General features: G+C 51.0%; 3 non-coding genes across 3 annotated transcripts; 1 reads left to right on the top strand and 2 right to left on the bottom strand.

Annotated features, from left to right (window-relative positions):
* Positions 1-11110: 11110 nt before the first annotated feature.
* TRNAD-GUC (transfer RNA aspartic acid (anticodon GUC)) lies at positions 11111-11182 on the bottom strand. The gene has a single exon. It is a non-coding gene; the product is annotated as a tRNA-Asp (tRNA).
* A 1995-nt stretch (positions 11183-13177) lies between these two features.
* TRNAF-AAA (transfer RNA phenylalanine (anticodon AAA)) lies at positions 13178-13259 on the top strand. The gene has a single exon. It is a non-coding gene; the product is annotated as a tRNA-Phe (tRNA).
* A 774-nt stretch (positions 13260-14033) lies between these two features.
* TRNAD-GUC (transfer RNA aspartic acid (anticodon GUC)) lies at positions 14034-14105 on the bottom strand. The gene has a single exon. It is a non-coding gene; the product is annotated as a tRNA-Asp (tRNA).
* Between the last annotated feature and the right edge of the window lie 8920 nt (positions 14106-23025).

Below are 23025 nucleotides of genomic sequence, written 5' to 3'. Positions count from 1 at the left end.
TGGTCTCCCGTCCTCTGCGCACCTGACAGTTTGCCTGCCCTTCCACTGCCTGTCTCCAGACTTTCCAAGGAGAAAAGGCAAAGCACTAAAGCGGGCCGGGCAACGGGTCAAGTTCCGCTTTCGGCGACTAGCAGGAAGGTAGCGTGGCCAAGCGGTCTATGGCGCTGGATTAAGGCTCCAGTCTCTTCGGAGGCGTGGGTTCAAATCCCACCGCTGCCACTTTTCCTGGCCTTGCATTTTAAAGAAGAACGTAACGTTGACCTCTTCCTTCCTTAGTGCCACCTCTGTCGCAATGAGCAAGCGGATGGTATGCCACACCCTGCAGGAAAAAGGTTTCGCTTCTGACGTCTTGCTTTTCTGGACATCCAGTCTCAAGTTTCCCATCTGGAACGGCGCTCCCTGCTGCTTTGTGAAGGCTTGCTGCAAGAGCCTTCGAAACCCAGGAGCTCTTGCGTTGAGCTGTGACGCGTCCTGGGAAGACCTCCCGTTGCAGCGGAATGAGCCCCACTTCCAGGGCGTGCTGGTATCAAATTTCCCACAGCCCACAGGGAGCAAACGATCCCAGGTGTGATGTATCACCAGGAGAGGCTGAGATGAGAGTAAGGGTTCACGCGTGTGCCCGGACCGAGGTTAATGATGGGATTAGAGCTAGGGTTAGATGCAGGGAAAGAGTGAGAGTTATAATTAGGGATAAAGCTAACAGGTGATCATTACTCGTCATGTAACATGATACAAAGGGTCAGAAGAGGAACTGATTCAGGGTTACAATTTGGACTTCGCAGACAACAGGAGCACTAAATGGTGCTGAGGGGGACTCAATAAAGTGGACCGGCCGCCTAATGTAAGCAATTGTGCACAAATATTGTACGATGACTAGCGTTGCCGGTGCTTTTTTCTTAAAGAGTCAGTTCTTGGCACCCATTCCCTACTTGACTCAACCTAATCTTCAAGAATATTTGTCAAGAACTAAAAAAAATCCAGAAAAGGTTTAACCTCCCCGTCGGGGAACCCCGGTCTCCCGCGTGACAGGTGGGGATACTGACCACTATACTAACGAAGAGAAGTGAGGGCATGAAATGAACAGCTGCTGATGTCTGCACAGCATCCAGCGACCACCTAGATGGCCTAGGGGGTCTCATTTTCCCCCGTCAAACGGCTTGCCCGATCTAAGGCTAATTTCTTTCTTTTTATCGGCACCAGGCTTAAAACTCAGTTTAAGGTGATAGTTCCGGGCTATGTTTGAATCCAGAGTTGAATCTGTCATCCCGCATTTCCTCAGCAAATCAAGCTACCCATCTCAAGTCTCATGAGCTGAGGGCGGCAAAGTCCCTGTGGGCTTAGGACAGTCAAAGAAGCCCCTGGGCTGCATGCTAAGCCCCTTTTCGGCTTCACTTTCCGAATCCTGCCCTAGCTTGCGATTAGTTTTCTTCTCACTTCTTGCCCCCATCTCCCACCTTGCCTCATGGTCTCCCCTCCTCTGCGCACCTGACAGTTTGCCTGCCCTTCCACTGCCTGTCTCCAGACTTTCCAAGGAGAAAAGGCAAAGCACTAAAGCGGGCCGGGCAACGGGTCAAGTTCCGCTTTCGGCGACTAGCAGGAAGGTAGCGTGGCCGAGCGGTCTAAGGCGCTGGATTAAGGCTCCAGTCTCTTCGGAGGCGTGGGTTCAAATCCCACCGCTGCCACTTTTCCTGGCCTTGCATTTTAAAGAAGAACGTAACGTTGACCTCTTCCTTCATTAGTGCCACCTCTGTCGCAATGAGCAAGCGGATGGTATGCCACACCCTGCAGGAAAAAGGTTTCGCTTCTGACGTCTTGCTTTTCTGGACATCCAGTCTCAAGTTTCCCATCTGGAACGGCGCTCCCTGCTGCTTTGTGAAGGCTTGCTGCAAGAGCCTTTGAAACCCAGGAGCTCTTGCGTTGAGCTGTGACGCGTCCTGGGAAGACCTCCCGTTGCAGCGGAATGAGCCCCACTTCCAGGGCGTGCTGGTAGCAAATTTCCCACAGCCCACAGGGAGCAAACGATCCCAGGTGTGATGTATCACCAGGAGAGGCTGAGATGAGAGTAAGGGTTCACGCGTGTGCCCGGACCGAGGTTAATGATGGGATTAGAGCTAGGGTTAGATGCAGGGAAAGAGTGAGAGTTATAATTAGGGATAAAGCTAACAGGTGATCATTACTCGTCATGTAACATGATACAAAGGGTCAGAAGAGGAACTGATTCAGGGTTACAATTTGGACTTCGCAGACAACAGGAGCACTAAATGGTGCTGAGGGGGACTCAATAAAGTGGACCAGCCGCCTAATGTAAGCAATTGTGCACAAATATTGTACGATGACTAGCGTTGCCGGTTCTTTTTTCTTAAAGAGTCAGTTCTTGGCACCCATTCCCTACTTGACTCAACCTAATCTTCAAGAATATTTGTCAAGAACTAAAAAAAATCCAGAAAAGGTTTAACCTCCCCGTCGGGGAATTGAACCCCGACCACTATACTAAAGAGGAGACGTGAGGGCATGAAATGAACAGCTGCTGATGTCTGCACAGCATCCAGCGACCACCTAGATGGCCTAGGGGGTCTCATTTTTCCCCGTCAAACGGCTTGCCCGATCTAAGGCTAATTTCTTTCTTTTTATCGGCACCAGGCTTAAATCTCAGTTTAAGGTGATAGTTCCGGGCTATGTTTGACTCCAGAGTTGAATCTGTCATCCCGCATTTCCTCAGCAAATCAAGCTACCCATCTCAAGTCTCATGAGCTGAGGACGGCAAAGTCCCTGTGGGCTTAGGACAGTCAAAGAAACCCCTGGGCTGCATGCTAAGCCCCTTTTCGGCTTCACTTTCCGAATCCTGCCCTAGCTTGCGATTAGTTTTTTTCTCACTTCTTGCCCCCATCTCCCACCTTGCCTCATGGTCTCCCCTCCTCTGCGCACCTGACAGTTTGCCTGCCCTTCCACTGCCTGTCTCCAGACTTTCCAAGGAGAAAAGCAAAGCACTAAAGCGGGCCGGGCAACGGGTCAAGTTCCGCTTTCGGCGACTAGCAGGAAGGTAGCGTGGCCGAGCGGTCTAAGGCGCTGGATTAAGGCTCCAGTCTCTTCGGAGGCGTGGGTTCAAATCCCACCGCTGCCACTTTTCCTGGCCTTGCATTTTAAAGAAGAACGTAAGGTTGACCTCTTCCTTCATTAGTGCCACCTCTGTCGCAATGAGCAAGCGGATGGTATGCCACACCCTGCAGGAAAAAGGTTTCGCTTCTGATGTCTTGCTTTTCTGGACATCCAGTCTCAAGTTTCCCATCTGGAACGGCGCTCCCTGCTGCTTTGTGAAGGCTTGCTGCAAGAGCCTTCAAAACCCAGGAGCTCTTGCGTTGAGCTGTGACGCGTCCTGGGAAGACCTCCCGTTGCAGCGGAATGAGCCCCACTTCCAGGGCGTGCTGGTAGCAAATTTCCCACAGCCCACAGGGAGCAAACGATCCCAGGTGTGATGTATCACCAGGAGAGGCTGAGATGAGAGTAAGGGTTCACGCGTGTGCCCGGACCGAGGTTAATGATGGGATTAGAGCTAGGGTTAGATGCAGGGAAAGAGTGAGAGTTATAATTAGGGATAAAGCTAACAGGTGATCATTACTCGTCATGTAACATGATACAAAGGGTCAGAAGAGGAACTGATTCAGGGTTACAATTTGGACTTCGCAGACAACAGGAGCACTAAATGGTGCTGAGGGGGACTCAATAAAGTGGACCGGCCGCCTAATGTAAGCAATTGTGCACAAATATTGTACGATGACTAGCGTTGCCGGTGCTTTTTTCTTAAAGAGTCAGTTCTTGGCACCCATTCCCTACTTGACTCAACCTAATCTTCAAGAATATTTGTCAAGAACTAAAAAAAAATCCAGAAAAGGTTTAACCTATACTGACCACTATACTAACGAGGAGACGTGAGGGCATGAAATGAACAGCTGCTGATGTCTGCACAGCATCCAGCGACCACCTAGATGGCCTAGGGGGTCTCATTTTCCCCCGTCAAACGGCTTGCCCGATCTAAGGCTAATTTCTTTCTTTTTATCGGCACCAGGCTTAAAACTCAGTTTAAGGTGATAGTTCCGGGCTATGTTTGACTCCAGAGTTGAATCTGTCATCCCGCATTTCCTCAGCAAATCAAGCTACCCATCTCAAGTCTCATGAGCTGAGGACGGCAAAGTCCCTGTGGGCTTAGGACAGTCAAAGAAACCCCTGGGCTGCATGCTAAGCCCCTTTTCGGCTTCACTTTCCGAATCCTGCCCTAGCTTGCGATTAGTTTTTTTCTCACTTCTTGCCCCCATCTCCCACCTTGCCTCATGGTCTCCCCTCCTCTGCGCACCTGACAGTTTGCCTGCCCTTCCACTGCCTGTCTCCAGACTTTCCAAGGTGAAAAGGCAAAGCACTAAAGCGGGCCGGGCAACGGGTCAAGTTCCGCTTTCGGCGACTAGCAGGAAGGTAGCGTGGCCGAGCGGTCTAAGGCGCTGGATTAAGGCTCCAGTCTCTTCGGAGGCGTGGGTTCAAATCCCACCGCTGCCACTTTTCCTGGCCTTGCATTTTAAAGAAGAACGTAACGTTGACCTCTTCCTTCATTAGTGCCACCTCTGTCGCAATGAGCAAGCGGATGGTATGCCACACCCTGCAGGAAAAAGGTTTCGCTTCTGACGTCTTGCTTTTCTGGACATCCAGTCTCAAGTTTCCCATCTGGAACGGCGCTCCCTGCTGCTTTGTGAAGGCTTGCTGCAAGAGCCTTCGAAACCCAGGAGCTCTTGCGTTGAGCTGTGACGCGTCCTGGGAAGACCTCCCGTTGCAGCGGAATGAGCCCCACTTCCAGGGCGTGCTGGTAGCAAATTTCCCACAGCCCACAGGGAGCAAACGATCCCAGGTGTGATGTATCACCAGGAGAGGCTGAGATGAGAGTAAGGGTTCACGCGTGTGCCCGGACCGAGGTTAATGATGGGATTAGAGCTAGGGTTAGATGCAGGGAAAGAGTGAGAGTTATAATTAGGGATAAAGCTAACAGGTGATCATTACTCGTCATGTAACATGATACAAAGGGTCAGAAGAGGAACTGATTCAGGGTTACAATTTGGACTTCGCAGACAACAGGAGCACTAAATGGTGCTGAGGGGGACTCAATAAAGTGGACCGGCCGCCTAATGTAAGCAATTGTGCACAAATATTGTACGATGACTAGCGTTGCCGGTGCTTTTTTCTTAAAGAGTCAGTTCTTGGCACCCATTCCCTACTTGACTCAACCTAATCTTCAAGAATATTTGTCAAGAACTAAACAAAATCCAGAAAAGGTTTAACCTCCCCGTCGGGGAATTAAACCCCGGTCTGGGATACTGACCACTATACTAACAAGGAGACGTGAGGGCATGAAATGAACAGCTGCTGATGTCTGCACAGCATCCAGTGACCACCTAGATGGCCTAGGGGGTCTCATTTTCCCCCGTCAAACGGCTTGCCCGATCTAAGGCTAATTTCTTTCTTTTTATCGGCACCAGGCTTAAAACTCAGTTTAAGGTGATAGTTCCGGGCTATGTTTGACTCCAGAGTTGAATCTGTCATCCCGCATTTCCTCAGCAAATCAAGCTACCCATCTCAAGTCTCATGAGCTGAGGACGGCAAAGTCCCTGTGGGCTTAGGACAGTCAAAGAAACCCCTGGGCTGCATGCTAAGCCCCTTTTCGGCTTCACTTTCCGAATCCTGCCCTAGCTTGCGATTAGTTTTTTTCTCACTTCTTGCCCCCATCTCCCACCTTGCCTCATGGTCTCCCCTCCTCTGCGCACCTGACAGTTTGCCTGCCCTTCCACTGCCTGTCTCCAGACTTTCCAAGGAGAAAAGGCAAAGCACTAAAGCGGGCCGGGCAACGGGTCAAGTTCCGCTTTCGGCGACTAGCAGGAAGGTAGCGTGGCCGAGCGGTCTAAGGTGCTGGATTAAGGCTCCAGTCTCTTCGGAGGCGTGGGTTCAAATCCCACCGCTGCCACTTTTCCTGGCCTTGCATTTTAAAGAAGAACGTAACGTTGACCTCTTCCTTCATTAGTGCCACCTCTGTCGCAATGAGCAAGCGGATGGTATGCCACACCCTGCAGGAAAAAGGTTTCGCTTCTGACGTCTTGCTTTTCTGGACATCCAGTCTCAAGTTTCCCATCTGGAACGGCGCTCCCTGCTGCTTTGTGAAGGCTTGCTGCAAGAGCCTTCAAAACCCAGGAGCTCTTGCGTTGAGCTGTGACGCGTCCTGGGAAGACCTCCCGTTGCAGCGGAATGAGCCCCACTTCCAGGGCGTGCTGGTAGCAAATTTCCCACAGCCCACAGGGAGCAAACGATCCCAGGTGTGATGTATCACCAGGAGAGGCTGAGATGAGAGTAAGGGTTCACGCGTGTGCCCGGACCGAGGTTAATGATGGGATTAGAGCTAGGGTTAGATGCAGGGAAAGAGTGAGAGTTATAATTAGGGATAAAGCTAACAGGTGATCATTACTCGTCATGTAACATGATACAAAGGGTCAGAAGAGGAACTGATTCAGGGTTACAATTTGGACTTCGCAGACAACAGGAGCACTAAATGGTGCTGAGGGGGACTCAATAAAGTGGACCGGCCGCCTAATGTAAGCAATTGTGCACAAATATTGTACGATGACTAGCGTTGCCGGTGCTTTTTTCTTAAAGAGTCAGTTCTTGGCACCCATTCCCTACTTGACTCAACCTAATCTTCAAGAATATTTGTCAAGAACTAAAAAAAATCCAGAAAAGGTTTAACCTCCCCGTCGGGGAATTAAACCCCGGTCTCCCGCGTGACAGGCGGGGATACTGACCACTATACTAACAAGGAGACGTGAGGGCATGAAATGAACAGCTGCTGATGTCTGCACAGCATCCAGCGACCACCTAGATGGCCTAGGGGGTCTCATTTTCCCCCGTCAAACGGCTTGCCCGATCTAAGGCTAATTTCTTTCTTTTTATCGGCACCAGGCTTAAAACTCAGTTTAAGGTGATAGTTCCGGGCTATGTTTGACTCCAGAGTTGAATCTGTCATCCCGCATTTCCTCAGCAAATCAAGCTACCCATCTCAAGTCTCATGAGCTGAGGACGGCAAAGTCCCTGTGGGCTTAGGACAGTCAAAGAAACCCCTGGGCTGCATGCTAAGACCCTTTTCGGCTTCACTTTCCGAATCCTGCGCTAGCTTGCGATTAGTTTTTTTCTCACTTCTTGCCCCCATCTCCCACCTTGCCTCATGGTCTCCCCTCCTCTGCGCACCTGACAGTTTGCCTGCCCTTCCACTGCCTGTCTCCAGACTTTCCAAGGAGAAAAGGCAAAGCACTAAAGCGGGCCGGGCAACGGGTCAAGTTCCGCTTTCGGCGACTAGCAGGAAGGTAGCGTGGCCGAGCGGTCTAAGGCGCTGGATTAAGGCTCCAGTCTCTTCGGAGGCGTGGGTTCAAATCCCACCGCTGCCACTTTTCCTGGCCTTGCATTTTAAAGAAGAACGTAACGTTGACCTCTTCCTTCATTAGTGCCACCTCTGTCGCAATGAGCAAGCGGATGGTATGCCACACCCTGCAGGAAAAAGGTTTCGCTTCTGACGTCTTGCTTTTCTGGACATCCAGTCTCAAGTTTCCCATCTGGAACGGCGCTCCCTGCTGCTTTGTGAAGGCTTGCTGCAAGAGCCTTCGAAACCCAGGAGCTCTTGCGTTGAGCTGTGACGCGTCCTGGGAAGACCTCCCGTTGCAGCGGAATGAGCCCCACTTCCAGGGCGTGCTGGTAGCAAATTTCCCACAGCCCACAGGGAGCAAACGATCCCAGGTGTGATGTATCACCAGGAGAGGCTGAGATGAGAGTAAGGGTTCACGCGTGTGCCCGGACCGAGGTTAATGATGGGATTAGAGCTAGGGTTAGATGCAGGGAAAGAGTGAGAGTTATAATTAGGGATAAAGCTAACAGGTGATCATTACTCGTCATGTAACATGATACAAAGGGTCAGAAGAGGAACTGATTCAGGGTTACAATTTGGACTTCGCAGACAACAGGAGCACTAAATGGTGCTGAGGGGGACTCAATAAAGTGGACCGGCCGCCTAATGTAAGCAATTGTGCACAAATATTGTACGATGACTAGCGTTGCCGGTGCTTTTTTCTTAAAGAGTCAGTTCTTGGCACCCATTCCCTACTTGACTCAACCTAATCTTCAGGAATATTTGTCAAGAACTAAAAAAAATCCAGAAAAGGTTTAACCTCCCCTAACGAGGAGACGTGAGGGCATGAAATGAACAGCTGCTGATGTCTGCACAGCATCTAGCGACCACCTAGATGGCCTAGGGGGTCTCATTTTCCCCCGTCAAACGGCTTGCCCGATCTAAGGCTAATTTCTTTCTTTTTATCGGCACCAGGCTTAAAACTCAGTTTAAGGTGATAGTTCCGGGCTATGTTTGACTCCAGAGTTGAATCTGTCATCCCGCATTTCCTCAGCAAATCAAGCTACCCATCTCAAGTCTCATGAGCTGAGGACGGCAAAGTCCCTGTGGGCTTAGGACAGTCAAAGAAACCCCTGGGCTGCATGCTAAGCCCCTTTTCGGCTTCACTTTCCGAATCCTGCCCTAGCTTGCGATTAGTTTTTTTCTCACTTCTTGCCCCCATCTCCCACCTTGCCTCATGGTCTCCCCTCCTCTGCGCACCTGACAGTTTGCCTGCCCTTCCACTGCCTGTCTCCAGACTTTCCAAGGAGAAAAGGCAAAGCACTAAAGCGGGCCGGGCAACGGGTCAAGTTCCGCTTTCGGCGACTAGCAGGAAGGTAGCGTGGCTGAGCGGTCTAAGGCGCTGGATTAAGGCTCCAGTCTCTTCGGAGGCGTGGGTTCAAATCCCACCGCTGCCACTTTTCCTGGCCTTGCATTTTAAAGAAGAAGAACGTAACGTTGACCTCTTCCTTCATTAGTGCCACCTCTGTCGCAATGAGCAAGCGGATGGTATGCCACACCCTGCAGGAAAAAGGTTTCGCTTCTGACGTCTTGCTTTTCTGGACATCCAGTCTCAAGTTTCCCATCTGGAACGGCGCTCCCTGCTGCTTTGTGAAGGCTTGCTGCAAGAGCCTTCGAAACCCAGGAGCTCTTGCGTTGAGCTGTGACGCGTCCTGGGAAGACCTCCCGTTGCAGCGGAATGAGCCCCACTTCCAGGGCGTGCTGGTAGCAAATTTCCCACAGCCCACAGGGAGCAAACGATCCCAGGTGTGATGTATCACCAGGAGAGGCTGAGATGAGAGTAAGGGTTCACGCGTGTGCCCGGACCGAGGTTAATGATGGGATTAGAGCTAGGGTTAGATGCAGGGAAAGAGTGAGAGTTATAATTAGGGATAAAGCTAACAGGTGATCATTACTCGTCATGTAACATGATACAAAGGGTCAGAAGAGGAACTGATTCAGGGTTACAATTTGGACTTCGCAGACAACAGGAGCACTAACTGGTGCTGAGGGGGACTCAATAAAGTGGACCGGCCGCCTAATGTAAGCAATTGTGCACAAATATTGTACGATGACTAGCGTTGCCGGTGCTTTTTTCTTAAAGAGTCAGTTCTTGGCACCCATTCCCTACTTGACTCAACCTAATCTTCAAGAATATTTGTCAAGAACTAAAAAAAATCCAGAAAAGGTTTAACCTCCCCGTCGGGGAATTGAACCCCGGTCTCCCGCGTGACTGACCACTATACTAACGAGGAGACGTGAGGGCATGAAATGAACAGCTGCTGATGTCTGCACAGCATCCAGCGACCACCTAGATGGCCTAGGGGGTCTCATTTTCCCCCGTCAAACGGCTTGCCCGATCTAAGGCTAATTTCTTTCTTTTTATCGGCACCAGGCTTAAAACTCAGTTTAAGGTGATAGTTCCGGGCTATGTTTGACTCCAGAGTTGAATCTGTCATCCCGCATTTCCTCAGCAAATCAAGCTACCCATCTCAAGTCTCATGAGCTGAGGACGGCAAAGTCCCTGTGGGCTTAGGACAGTCAAAGAAACCCCTGGGCTGCATGCTAAGCCCCTTTTCGGCTTCACTTTCCGAATCCTGCCCTAGCTTGCGATTAGTTTTTTTCTCACTTCTTGCCCCCATCTCCCACCTTGCCTCATGGTCTCCCCTCCTCTGCGCACCTGACAGTTTGCCTGCCCTTCCACTGCCTGTCTCCAGACTTTCCAAGGAGAAAAGGCAAAGCACTAAAGCGGGCCGGGCAACGGGTCAAGTTCCGCTTTCGGCGCCTAGCAGGAAGGTAGCGTGGCCGAGCGGTCTAAGGCGCTGAATTAAGGCTCCAGTCTCTTCGGAGGCGTGGGTTCAAATCCCACCGCTGCCACTTTTCCTGGCCTTGCATTTTAAAGAAGAACGTAACGTTGACCTCTTCCTTCATTAGTGCCACCTCTGTCGCAATGAGCAAGCGGATACTATGCCACACCCTGCAGGAAAAAGGTTTCGCTTCTGACGTCTTGCTTTTCTGGACATCCAGTCTCAAGTTTCCCATCTGGAACGGCGCTCCCTGCTGCTTTGTGAAGGCTTGCTGCAAGAGCCTTCGAAACCCAGGAGCTCTTGCGTTGAGCTGTGACGCGTCCTGGGAAGACCTCCCGTTGCAGCGGAATGAGCCCCACTTCCAGGGCGTGCTGGTAGCAAATTTCCCACAGCCCACAGGGAGCAAACGATCCCAGGTGTGATGTATCACCAGGAGAGGCTGAGATGAGAGTAAGGGTTCACGCGTGTGCCCGGACCGAGGTTAATGATGGGATTAGAGCTAGGGTTAGATGCAGGGAAAGAGTGAGAGTTATAATTAGGGATAAAGCTAACAGGTGATCATTACTCGTCATGTAACATGATACAAAGGGTCAGAAGAGGAACTGATTCAGGGTTACAATTTGGACTTCGCAGACAACAGGAGCACTAACTGGTGCTGAGGGGGACTCAATAAAGTGGACCGGCCGCCTAATGTAAGCAATTGTGCACAAATATTGTACGATGACTAGCGTTGCCGGTGCTTTTTTCTTAAAGAGTCAGTTCTTGGCACCCATTCCCTACTTGACTCAGCCTAATCTTCAAGAATATTTGTCAAGAACTAAAAAAAATCCAGAAAAGGTTTAACCTCCCCGTCGGGGAATTGAACCCCGGTCTCCCGCGTGACAGGCGGGGATACTGACCACTATACTAACGAGGAGACGTGAGGGCATGAAATGAACAGCTGCTGATGTCTGCACAGCATCCAGCGACCACCTAGCTGGCCTAGGGGGGTCTCATTTTCCCCCGTCAAACGGCTTGCCCGATCTAAGGCTAATTTCTTTCTTTTTATCGGCACCAGGCTTAAAACTCAGTTTAAGGCGATAGTTCCGGGCAATGTTTGACTCCAGAGTTGAATCTGTCATCCCGCATTTCCTCAGCAAATCAAGCTACCCATCTCAAGTCTCATGAGCTGAGGACGGCAAAGTCCCTGTGGGCTTAGGACAGTCAAAGAAACCCCTGGGCTGCATGCTAAGCCCCTTTTCGGCTTCACTTTCCGAATCCTGCCCTAGCTTGCGATTAGTTTTTTTCTCACTTCTTGCCCCCATCTCCCACCTTGCCTCATGGTCTCCCCTCCTCTGCGCACCTGACAGTTTGCCTGCCCTTCCACTGCCTGTCTCCAGACTTTCCAAGGAGAAAAGGCAAAGCACTAAAGCAGGCCGGGCAACGGGTCAAGTTCCGCTTTCGGCGACTAGCAGGGAGGTAGCGTGGCCGAGCGGTCTAAGGCGCTGGATTAAGGCTCCAGTCTCTTCGGAGGCGTGGGTTCAAATCCCACCGCTGCCACTTTTCCTGGCCTTGCATTTTAAAGAAGAACGTAACGTTGACCTCTTCCTTCATTAGTGCCACCTCTGTCGCAATGAGCAAGCGGATGGTATGCCACACCCTGCAGGAAAAAGGTTTCGCTTCTGACGTCTTGCTTTTCTGGACATCCAGTCTCAAGTTTCCCATCTGGAACGGCGCTCCCTGCTGCTTTGTGAAGGCTTGCTGCAAGAGCCTTCGAAACCCAGGAGCTCTTGCGTTGAGCTGTGACGCGTCCTGGGAAGACCTCCCGTTGCAGCGGAATGAGCCCCACTTCCAGGGCGTGCTGGTAGCAAATTTCCCACAGCCCACAGGGAGCAAACGATCCCAGGTGTGATGTATCACCAGGAGAGGCTGAGATGAGAGTAAGGGTTCACGCGTGTGCCCGGACCGAGGTTAATGATGGGATTAGAGCTAGGGTTAGATGCAGGGAAAGAGTGAGAGTTATAATTAGGGATAAAGCTAACAGGTGATCATTACTCGTCATGTAACATGATACAAAGGGTCAGAAGAGGAACTGATTCAGGGTTACAATTTGGACTTCGCAGACAACAGGAGCACTAAATGGTGCTGAGGGGGACTCAATAAAGTGGACCGGCCGCCTAATGTAAGCAATTGTGCACAAATATTGTACGATGACTAGCGTTGCCGGTGCTTTTTTCTTAAAGAGTCAGTTCTTGGCACCCATTCCCTACTTGACTCAGCCTAATCTTCAAGAATATTTGTCAAGAACTAAAAAAAATCCAGAAAAGGTTTAACCTCCCCGTCGGGTCTCCCGCGTGACAGGCGGGGATACTGACCACTATACTAACGAGGAGACGTGAGGGCATGAAATGAACAGCTGCTGATGTCTGCACAGCATCCAGCGACCACCTAGCTGGCCTAGGGGGTCTCATTTTCCCCCGTCAAACGGCTTGCCCGATCTAAGGCTAATTTCTTTCTTTTTATCGGCACCAGGCTTAAAACTCAGTTTAAGGCGATAGTTCCGGGCTATGTTTGACTCCAGAGTTGAATCTGTCATCCCGCATTTCCTCAGCAAATCAAGCTACCCATCTCAAGTCTCATGAGCTGAGGACGGCAAAGTCCCTGTGGGCTTAGGACAGTCAAAGAAACCCCTGGGCTGCATGCTAAGCCCCTTTTCGGCTTCACTTTCCGAATCCTGCCCTAGCTTGCGATTAGTTTTTTTCTTACTTCTTGCCCCCATCTCCCACCTTGCCTCATGGTCTCCCCTCCTCTGCGCACCTGACAGTTTGCCTGCCCTTCCACTGCCTGTCTCCAGACTTTCCAAGGAGAAAAGGCAAAGCACTAAAGCGGGCCGGGCAACGGGTCAAGTTCCGCTTTCGGCGACTAGCAGGGAGGTAGCGTGGCCGAGCGGTCTAAGGCGCTGGATTAAAGCTCCAGTCTCTTCGGAGGCGTGGGTTCAAATCCCACCGCTGCCACTTTTCCTGGCCTTGCATTTTAAAGAAGAACGTAACGTTGACCTCTTCCTTCATTAGTGCCACCTCTGTCGCAATGAGCAAGCGGATGGTATGCCACACCCTGCAGGAAAAAGGTTTCGCTTCTGACGTCTTGCTTTTCTGGACATCCAGTCTCAAGTTTCCCATCTGGAACGGCGCTCCCTGCTGCTTTGTGAAGGCTTGCTGCAAGAGCCTTCGAAACCCAGGAGCTCTTGCGTTGAGCTGTGACGCGTCCTGGGAAGACCTCCCGTTGCAGCGGAATGAGCCCCACTTCCAGGGCGTGCTGGTAGCAAATTTCCCACAGCCCACAGGGAGCAAACGATCCCAGGTGTGATGTATCACCAGGAGAGGCTGAGATGAGAGTAGGGGTTCACGCGTGTGCCCGGACCGAGGTTAATGATGGGATTAGAGCTAGGGTTAGATGCAGGGAAAGAGTGAGAGTTATAATTAGGGATAAAGCTAACAGGTGATCATTACTCGTCATGTAACATGATACAAAGGGTCAGAAGAGGAACTGATTCAGGGTTACAATTTGGACTTCGCAGACAACAGGAGCACTAAATGGTGCTGAGGGGGACTCAATAAAGTGGACCGGCCGCCTAATGTAAGCAATTGTGCACAAATATTGTACGATGACTAGCGTTGCCGGTGCTTTTTTCTTAAAGAGTCAGTTCTTGGCACCCATTCCCTACTTGACTCAGCCTAATCTTCAAGAATATTTGTCAAGAACTAAAAAAAATCCAGAAAAGGTTTAACCTCCCCGTCGGGGAATTGAACCCCGGTCTCCCGCGTGACAGGCGGGGATACTGACCACTATACTAACGAGGAGACGTGAGGGCATGAAATGAACAGCTGCTGATGTCTGCACAGCATCCAGCGACCACCTAGCTGGCCTAGGGGGGTCTCATTTTCCCCCGTCAAACGGCTTGCCCGATCTAAGGCTAATTTCTTTCTTTTTATCGGCACCAGGCTTAAAACTCAGTTTAAGGCGATAGTTCCGGGCTATGTTTGACTCCAGAGTTGAATCTGTCATCCCGCATTTCCTCAGCAAATCAAGCTACCCATCTCAAGTCTCATGAGCTGAGGACGGCAAAGTCCCTGTGGGCTTAGGACAGTCAAAGAAACCCCTGGGCTGCATGCTAAGCCCCTTTTCGGCTTCACTTTCCGAATCCTGCCCTAGCTTGCGATTAGTTTTTTTCTCACTTCTTGCCCCCATCTCCCACCTTGCCTCATGGTCTCCCCTCCTCTGCGCACCTGACAGTTTGCCTGCCCTTCCACTGCCTGTCTCCAGACTTTCCAAGGAGAAAAGGCAAAGCACTAAAGCGGGCCGGGCAACGGGTCAAGTTCCGCTTTCGGCGACTAGCAGGGAGGTAGCGTGGCCGAGCGGTCTAAGGCGCTGGATTAAGGCTCCAGTCTCTTCGGAGGCGTGGGTTCAAATCCCACCGCTGCCACTTTTCCTGGCCTTGCATTTTAAAGAAGAACGTAACGTTGACCTCTTCCTTCATTAGTGCCACCTCTGTCGCAATGAGCAAGCGGATGGTATGCCACACCCTGCAGGAAAAAGGTTTCGCTTCTGACGTCTTGCTTTTCTGGACATCCAGTCTCAAGTTTCCCATCTGGAACGGCGCTCCCTGCTGCTTTGTGAAGGCTTGCTGCAAGAGCCTTCGAAACCCAGGAGCTCTTGCGTTGAGCTGTGACGCGTCCTGGGAAGACCTCCCGTTGCAGCGGAATGAGCCCCACTTCCAGGGCGTGCTGGTAGCAAATTTCCCACAGCCCACAGGGAGCAAACGATCCCAGGTGTGATGTATCACCAGGAGAGGCTGAGATGAGAGTAAGGGTTCACGCGTGTGCCCGGACCGAGGTTAATGATGGGATTAGAGCTAGGGTTAGATGCAGGGAAAGAGTGAGAGTTATAATTAGGGATAAAGCTAACAGGTGATCATTACTCGTCATGTAACATGATACAAAGGGTCAGAAGAGGAACTGATTCAGGGTTACAATTTGGACTTCGCAGACAACAGGAGCACTAAATGGTGCTGAGGGGGACTCAATAAAGTGGACCGGCCGCCTAATGTAAGCAATTGTGCACAAATATTGTACGATGACTAGCGTTGCCGGTGCTTTTTTCTTAAAGAGTCAGTTCTTGGCACCCATTCCCTACTTGACTCAGCCTAATCTTCAAGAATATTTGTCAAGAACTAAAAAAAATCCAGAAAAGGTTTAACCTCCCCGTCAGGGAATTGAACCCCGGTCTCCCGCGTGACAGGCGGGGATACTGACCACTATACTAACGAGGAGACATGAGGGCATGAAATGAACAGCTGCTGATGTCTGCACAGCATCCAGCGACCACCTAGCTGGCCTAGGGGGTCTCATTTTCCCCCGTCAAACGGCTTGCCCGATCTAAGGCTAATTTCTTTCTTTTTATCGGCACCAGGCTTAAAACTCAGTTTAAGGCGATAGTTCCGGGCTATGTTTGACTCCAGAGTTGAATCTGTCATCCCGCATTTCCTCAGCAAATCAAGCTACCCATCTCAAGTCTCATGAGCTGAGGACGGCAAAGTCCCTGTGGGCTTAGGACAGTCAAAGAAACCCCTGGGCTGCATGCTAAGCCCCTTTTCGGCTTCACTTTCCGAATCCTGCCCTAGCTTGCGATTAGTTTTTTTCTTACTTCTTGCCCCCATCTCCCACCTTGCCTCATGGTCTCCCCTCCTCTGCGCACCTGACAGTTTGCCTGCCCTTCCACTGCCTGTCTCCAGACTTTCCAAGGAGAAAAGGCAAAGCACTAAAGCGGGCCGGGCAACGGGTCAAGTTCCGCTTTCGGCGACTAGCAGGGAGGTAGCGTGGCCGAGCGGTCTAAGGCGCTGGATTAAGGCTCCAGTCTCTTCGGAGGCGTGGGTTCAAATCCCACCGCTGCCACTTTTCCTGGCCTTGCATTTTAAAGAAGAACGTAACGTTGACCTCTTCCTTCATTAGTGCCACCTCTGTCGCAATGAGCAAGCGGATGGTATGCCACACCCTGCAGGAAAAAGGTTTCGCTTCTGACGTCTTGCTTTTCTGGACATCCAGTCTCAAGTTTCCCATCTGGAACGGCGCTCCCTGCTGCTTTGTTAAGGCTTGCTGCAAGAGCCTTCGAAACCCAGGAGCTCTTGCGTTGAGCTGTGACGCGTCCTGGGAAGACCTCCCGTTGCAGCGGAATGAGCCCCACTTCCAGGGCGTGCTGGTAGCAAATTTCCCACAGCCCACAGGGAGCAAACGATCCCAGGTGTGATGTATCACCAGGAGAGGCTGAGATGAGAGTAGGGGTTCACGCGTGTGCCCGGACCGAGGTTAATGATGGGATTAGAGCTAGGGTTAGATGCAGGGAAAGAGTGAGAGTTATAATTAGGGATAAAGCTAACAGGTGATCATTACTCGTCATGTAACATGATACAAAGGGTCAGAAGAGGAACTGATTCAGGGTTACAATTTGGACTTCGCAGACAACAGGAGCACTAAATGGTGCTGAGGGGGACTCAATAAAGTGGACCGGCCGCCTAATGTAAGCAATTGTGCACAAATATTGTACGATGACTAGCGTTGCCGGTGCTTTTTTCTTAAAGAGTCAGTTCTTGGCACCCATTCCCTACTTGACTCAGCCTAATCTTCAAGAATATTTGTCAAGAACTAAAAAAAATCCAGAAAAGGTTTAACCTCCCCGTCGGGGAATTGAACCCCGGTCTCCCGCGTGACAGGTGGGGATACTGACCACTATACTAACGAGGAGACGTGAGGGCATGAAATGAACAGCTGCTGATGTCTGCACAGCATCCAGCGACCACCTAGCTGGCCTAGGGGGTCTCATTTTCCCCCGTCAAACGGCTTGCCCGATCTAAGGCTAATTTCTTTCTTTTTATCGGCACCAGGCTTAAAACTCAGTTTAAGGCGATAGTTCCGGGCTATGTTTGACTCCAGAGTTGAATCTGTCATCCCGCATTTCCTCAGCAAATCAAGCTACCCATCTCAAGTCTCATGAGCTGAGGACGGCAAAGTCCCTGTGGGCTTAGGACAGTCAAAGAAACCCCTGGGCTGCATGCTAAGCCCCTTTTCGGCTTCACTTTCCGAATCCTGCCCTAGCTTGCGATTAGTTTTTTTCTCACTTCTTGCCCCCATCTCCCACCTTGCCTCATGGTCTCCCCTCCTCTGCGCACCTGACAGTTTGCCTGCCCTTCCACTGCCTGTCTCCAGACTTTCCAAGGAGAAAAGGCAAAGCACTAAAGCGGGCCGGGCAACGGGTCAAGTTCCGCTTTCGGCGACTAGCAGGGAGGTAGCGTGGCCGAGCGGTCTAAGGCGCTGGATTAAGGCTCCAGTCTCTTCGGAGGCGTGGGTTCAAATCCCACCGCTGCCACTTTTCCTGGCCTTGCATTTTAAAGAAGAACGTAACGTTGACCTCTTCCTTCATTAGTGCCACCTCTGTCGCAATGAGCAAGCGGATGGTATGCCACACCCTGCAGGAAAAAGGTTTCGCTTCTGACGTCTTGCTTTTCTGGACATCCAGTCTCAAGTTTCCCATCTGGAACGGCGCTCCCTGCTGCTTTGTGAAGGCTTGCTGCAAGAGCCTTCGAAACCCAGGAGCTCTTGCGTTGAGCTGTGACGCGTCCTGGGAAGACCTCCCGTTGCAGCGGAATGAGCCCCACTTCCAGGGCGTGCTGGTAGCAAATTTCCCACAGCCCACAGGGAGCAAACGATCCCAGGTGTGATGTATCACCAGGAGAGGCTGAGATGAGAGTAAGGGTTCACGCGTGTGCCCGGACCGAGGTTAATGATGGGATTAGAGCTAGGGTTAGATGCAGGGAAAGAGTGAGAGTTATAATTAGGGATAAAGCTAACAGGTGATCATTACTCGTCATGTAACATGATACAAAGGGTCAGAAGAGGAACTGATTCAGGGTTACAATTTGGACTTCGCAGACAACAGGAGCACTAAATGGTGCTGAGGGGGACTCAATAAAGTGGACCGGCCGCCTAATGTAAGCAATTGTGCACAAATATTGTACGATGACTAGCGTTGCCGGTGCTTTTTTCTTAAAGAGTCAGTTCTTGGCACCCATTCCCTACTTGACTCAGCCTAATCTTCAAGAATATTTGTCAAGAACTAAAAAAAATCCAGAAAAGGTTTAACCTCCCCGTCAGGGAATTGAACCCCGGTCTCCCGCGTGACAGGCGGGGATACTGACCACTATACTAACGAGGAGACGTGAGGGCATGAAATGAACAGCTGCTGATGTCTGCACAGCATCCAGCGACCACCTAGCTGGCCTAGGGGGTCTCATTTTCCCCCGTCAAACGGCTTGCCCGATCTAAGGCTAATTTCTTTCTTTTTATCGGCACCAGGCTTAAAACTCAGTTTAAGGCGATAGTTCCGGGCTATGTTTGACTCCAGAGTTGAATCTGTCATCCCGCATTTCCTCAGCAAATCAAGCTACCCATCTCAAGTCTCATGAGCTGAGGACGGCAAAGTCCCTGTGGGCTTAGGACAGTCAAAGAAACCCCTGGGCTGCATGCTAAGCCCCTTTTCGGCTTCACTTTCCGAATCCTGCCCTAGCTTGCGATTAGTTTTTTTCTTACTTCTTGCCCCCATCTCCCACCTTGCCTCATGGTCTCCCCTCCTCTGCGCACCTGACAGTTTGCCTGCCCTTCCACTGCCTGTCTCCAGACTTTCCAAGGAGAAAAGGCAAAGCACTAAAGCGGGCCGGGCAACGGGTCAAGTTCCGCTTTCGGCGACTAGCAGGGAGGTAGCGTGGCCGAGCGGTCTAAGGCGCTGGATTAAGGCTCCAGTCTCTTCGGAGGCGTGGGTTCAAATCCCACCGCTGCCACTTTTCCTGGCCTTGCATTTTAAAGAAGAACGTAACGTTGACCTCTTCCTTCATTAGTGCCACCTCTGTCGCAATGAGCAAGCGGATGGTATGCCACACCCTGCAGGAAAAAGGTTTCGCTTCTGACGTCTTGCTTTTCTGGACATCCAGTCTCAAGTTTCCCATCTGGAACGGCGCTCCCTGCTGCTTTGTGAAGGCTTGCTGCAAGAGCCTTCGAAACCCAGGAGCTCTTGCGTTGAGCTGTGACGCGTCCTGGGAAGACCTCCCGTTGCAGCGGAATGAGCCCCACTTCCAGGGCGTGCTGGTAGCAAATTTCCCACAGCCCACAGGGAGCAAACGATCCCAGGTGTGATGTATCACCAGGAGAGGCTGAGATGAGAGTAGGGGTTCACGCGTGTGCCCGGACCGAGGTTAATGATGGGATTAGAGCTAGGGTTAGATGCAGGGAAAGAGTGAGAGTTATAATTAGGGATAAAGCTAACAGGTGATCATTACTCGTCATGTAACATGATACAAAGGGTCAGAAGAGGAACTGATTCAGGGTTACAATTTGGACTTCGCAGACAACAGGAGCACTAAATGGTGCTGAGGGGGACTCAATAAAGTGGACCGGCCGCCTAATGTAAGCAATTGTGCACAAATATTGTACGATGACTAGCGTTGCCGGTGCTTTTTTCTTAAAGAGTCAGTTCTTGGCACCCATTCCCTACTTGACTCAGCCTAATCTTCAAGAATATTTGTCAAGAACTAAAAAAAATCCAGAAAAGGTTTAACCTCCCCGTCGGGGAATTGAACCCCGGTCTCCCGCGTGACAGGTGGGGATACTGACCACTATACTAACGAGGAGACGTGAGGGCATGAAATGAACAGCTGCTGATGTCTGCACAGCATCCAGCGACCACCTAGCTGGCCTAGGGGGTCTCATTTTCCCCCGTCAAACGGCTTGCCCGATCTAAGGCTAATTTCTTTCTTTTTATCGGCACCAGGCTTAAAACTCAGTTTAAGGCGATAGTTCCGGGCTATGTTTGACTCCAGAGTTGAATCTGTCATCCCGCATTTCCTCAGCAAATCAAGCTACCCATCTCAAGTCTCATGAGCTGAGGACGGCAAAGTCCCTGTGGGCTTAGGACAGTCAAAGAAACCCCTGGGCTGCATGCTAAGCCCCTTTTCGGCTTCACTTTCCGAATCCTGCCCTAGCTTGCGATTAGTTTTTTTCTCACTTCTTGCCCCCATCTCCCACCTTGCCTCATGGTCTCCCCTCCTCTGCGCACCTGACAGTTTGCCTGCCCTTCCACTGCCTGTCTCCAGACTTTCCAAGGAGAAAAGGCAAAGCACTAAAGCGGGCCGGGCAACGGGTCAAGTTCCGCTTTCGGCGACTAGCAGGAAGGTAGCGTGGCCGAGCGGTCTAAGGTGCTGGATTAAGGCTCCAGTCTCTTCGGAGGCGTGGGTTCAAATCCCACCGCTGCCACTTTTCCTGGCCTTGCATTTTAAAGAAGAACGTAACGTTGACCTCTTCCTTCATTAGTGCCACCTCTGTCGCAATGAGCAAGCGGATGGTATGCCACACCCTGCAGGAAAAAGGTTTCGCTTCTGACGTCTTGCTTTTCTGGACATCCAGTCTCAAGTTTCCCATCTGGAACGGCGCTCCCTGCTGCTTTGTGAAGGCTTGCTGCAAGAGCCTTCGAAACCCAGGAGCTCTTGCGTTGAGCTGTGACGCGTCCTGGGAAGACCTCCCGTTGCAGCGGAATGAGCCCCACTTCCAGGGCGTGCTGGTAGCAAATTTCCCACAGCCCACAGGGAGCAAACGATCCCAGGTGTGATGTATCACCAGGAGAGGCTGAGATGAGAGTAAGGGTTCACGCGTGTGCCCGGACCGAGGTTAATGATGGGATTAGAGCTAGGGTTAGATGCAGGGAAAGAGTGAGAGTTATAATTAGGGATAAAGCTAACAGGTGATCATTACTCGTCATGTAACATGATACAAAGGGTCAGAAGAGGAACTGATTCAGGGTTACAATTTGGACTTCGCAGACAACAGGAGCACTAAATGGTGCTGAGGGGGACTCAATAAAGTGGACCGGCCGCCTAATGTAAGCAATTGTGCACAAATATTGTACGATGACTAGCGTTGCCGGTGCTTTTTTCTTAAAGAGTCAGTTCTTGGCACCCATTCCCTACTTGACTCAACCTAATCTTCAAGAATATTTGTCAAGAACTAAAAAAAATCCAGAAAAGGTTTAACCTCCCCGTCGGGGAATTAAACCCCGGTCTCCCGCGTGACAGGCGGGGATACTGACCACTATACTAACAAGGAGACGTGAGGGCATGAAATGAACAGCTGCTGATGTCTGCACAGCATCCAGCGACCACCTAGATGGCCTAGGGGGTCTCATTTTCCCCCGTCAAACGGCTTGCCCGATCTAAGGCTAATTTCTTTCTTTTTATCGGCACCAGGCTTAAAACTCAGTTTAAGGTGATAGTTCCGGGCTATGTTTGACTCCAGAGTTGAATCTGTCATCCCGCATTTCCTCAGCAAATCAAGCTACCCATCTCAAGTCTCATGAGCTGAGGACGGCAAAGTCCCTGTGGGCTTAGGACAGTCAAAGAAACCCCTGGGCTGCATGCTAAGACCCTTTTCGGCTTCACTTTCCGAATCCTGCGCTAGCTTGCGATTAGTTTTTTTCTCACTTCTTGCCCCCATCTCCCACCTTGCCTCATGGTCTCCCCTCCTCTGCGCACCTGACAGTTTGCCTGCCCTTCCACTGCCTGTCTCCAGACTTTCCAAGGAGAAAAGGCAAAGCACTAAAGCGGGCCGGGCAACGGGTCAAGTTCCGCTTTCGGCGACTAGCAGGAAGGTAGCGTGGCCGAGCGGTCTAAGGCGCTGGATTAAGGCTCCAGTCTCTTCGGAGGCGTGGGTTCAAATCCCACCGCTGCCACTTTTCCTGGCCTTGCATTTTAAAGAAGAACGTAACGTTGACCTCTTCCTTCATTAGTGCCACCTCTGTCGCAATGAGCAAGCGGATGGTATGCCACACCCTGCAGGAAAAAGGTTTCGCTTCTGACGTCTTGCTTTTCTGGACATCCAGTCTCAAGTTTCCCATCTGGAACGGCGCTCCCTGCTGCTTTGTGAAGGCTTGCTGCAAGAGCCTTCGAAACCCAGGAGCTCTTGCGTTGAGCTGTGACGCGTCCTGGGAAGACCTCCCGTTGCAGCGGAATGAGCCCCACTTCCAGGGCGTGCTGGTAGCAAATTTCCCACAGCCCACAGGGAGCAAACGATCCCAGGTGTGATGTATCACCAGGAGAGGCTGAGATGAGAGTAAGGGTTCACGCGTGTGCCCGGACCGAGGTTAATGATGGGATTAGAGCTAGGGTTAGATGCAGGGAAAGAGTGAGAGTTATAATTAGGGATAAAGCTAACAGGTGATCATTACTCGTCATGTAACATGATACAAAGGGTCAGAAGAGGAACTGATTCAGGGTTACAATTTGGACTTCGCAGACAACAGGAGCACTAAATGGTGCTGAGGGGGACTCAATAAAGTGGACCGGCCGCCTAATGTAAGCAATTGTGCACAAATATTGTACGATGACTAGCGTTGCCGGTGCTTTTTTCTTAAAGAGTCAGTTCTTGGCACCCATTCCCTACTTGACTCAACCTAATCTTCAGGAATATTTGTCAAGAACTAAAAAAAATCCAGAAAAGGTTTAACCTCCCCTAACGAGGAGACGTGAGGGCATGAAATGAACAGCTGCTGATGTCTGCACAGCATCTAGCGACCACCTAGATGGCCTAGGGGGTCTCATTTTCCCCCGTCAAACGGCTTGCCCGATCTAAGGCTAATTTCTTTCTTTTTATCGGCACCAGGCTTAAAACTCAGTTTAAGGTGATAGTT

This window comes from Ambystoma mexicanum, chromosome 1p (assembly GCF_040938575.1).
Source record: "Ambystoma mexicanum isolate Mex_15411 chromosome 1p, UKY_AmexF1_1, whole genome shotgun sequence".
NCBI classification, from domain to species: Eukaryota; Metazoa; Chordata; class Amphibia; order Caudata; family Ambystomatidae; genus Ambystoma; species Ambystoma mexicanum.
The sequence above is the reverse complement of the archived record's forward strand: the minus strand, read 5'-3'. Positions and strand labels throughout refer to the sequence as shown.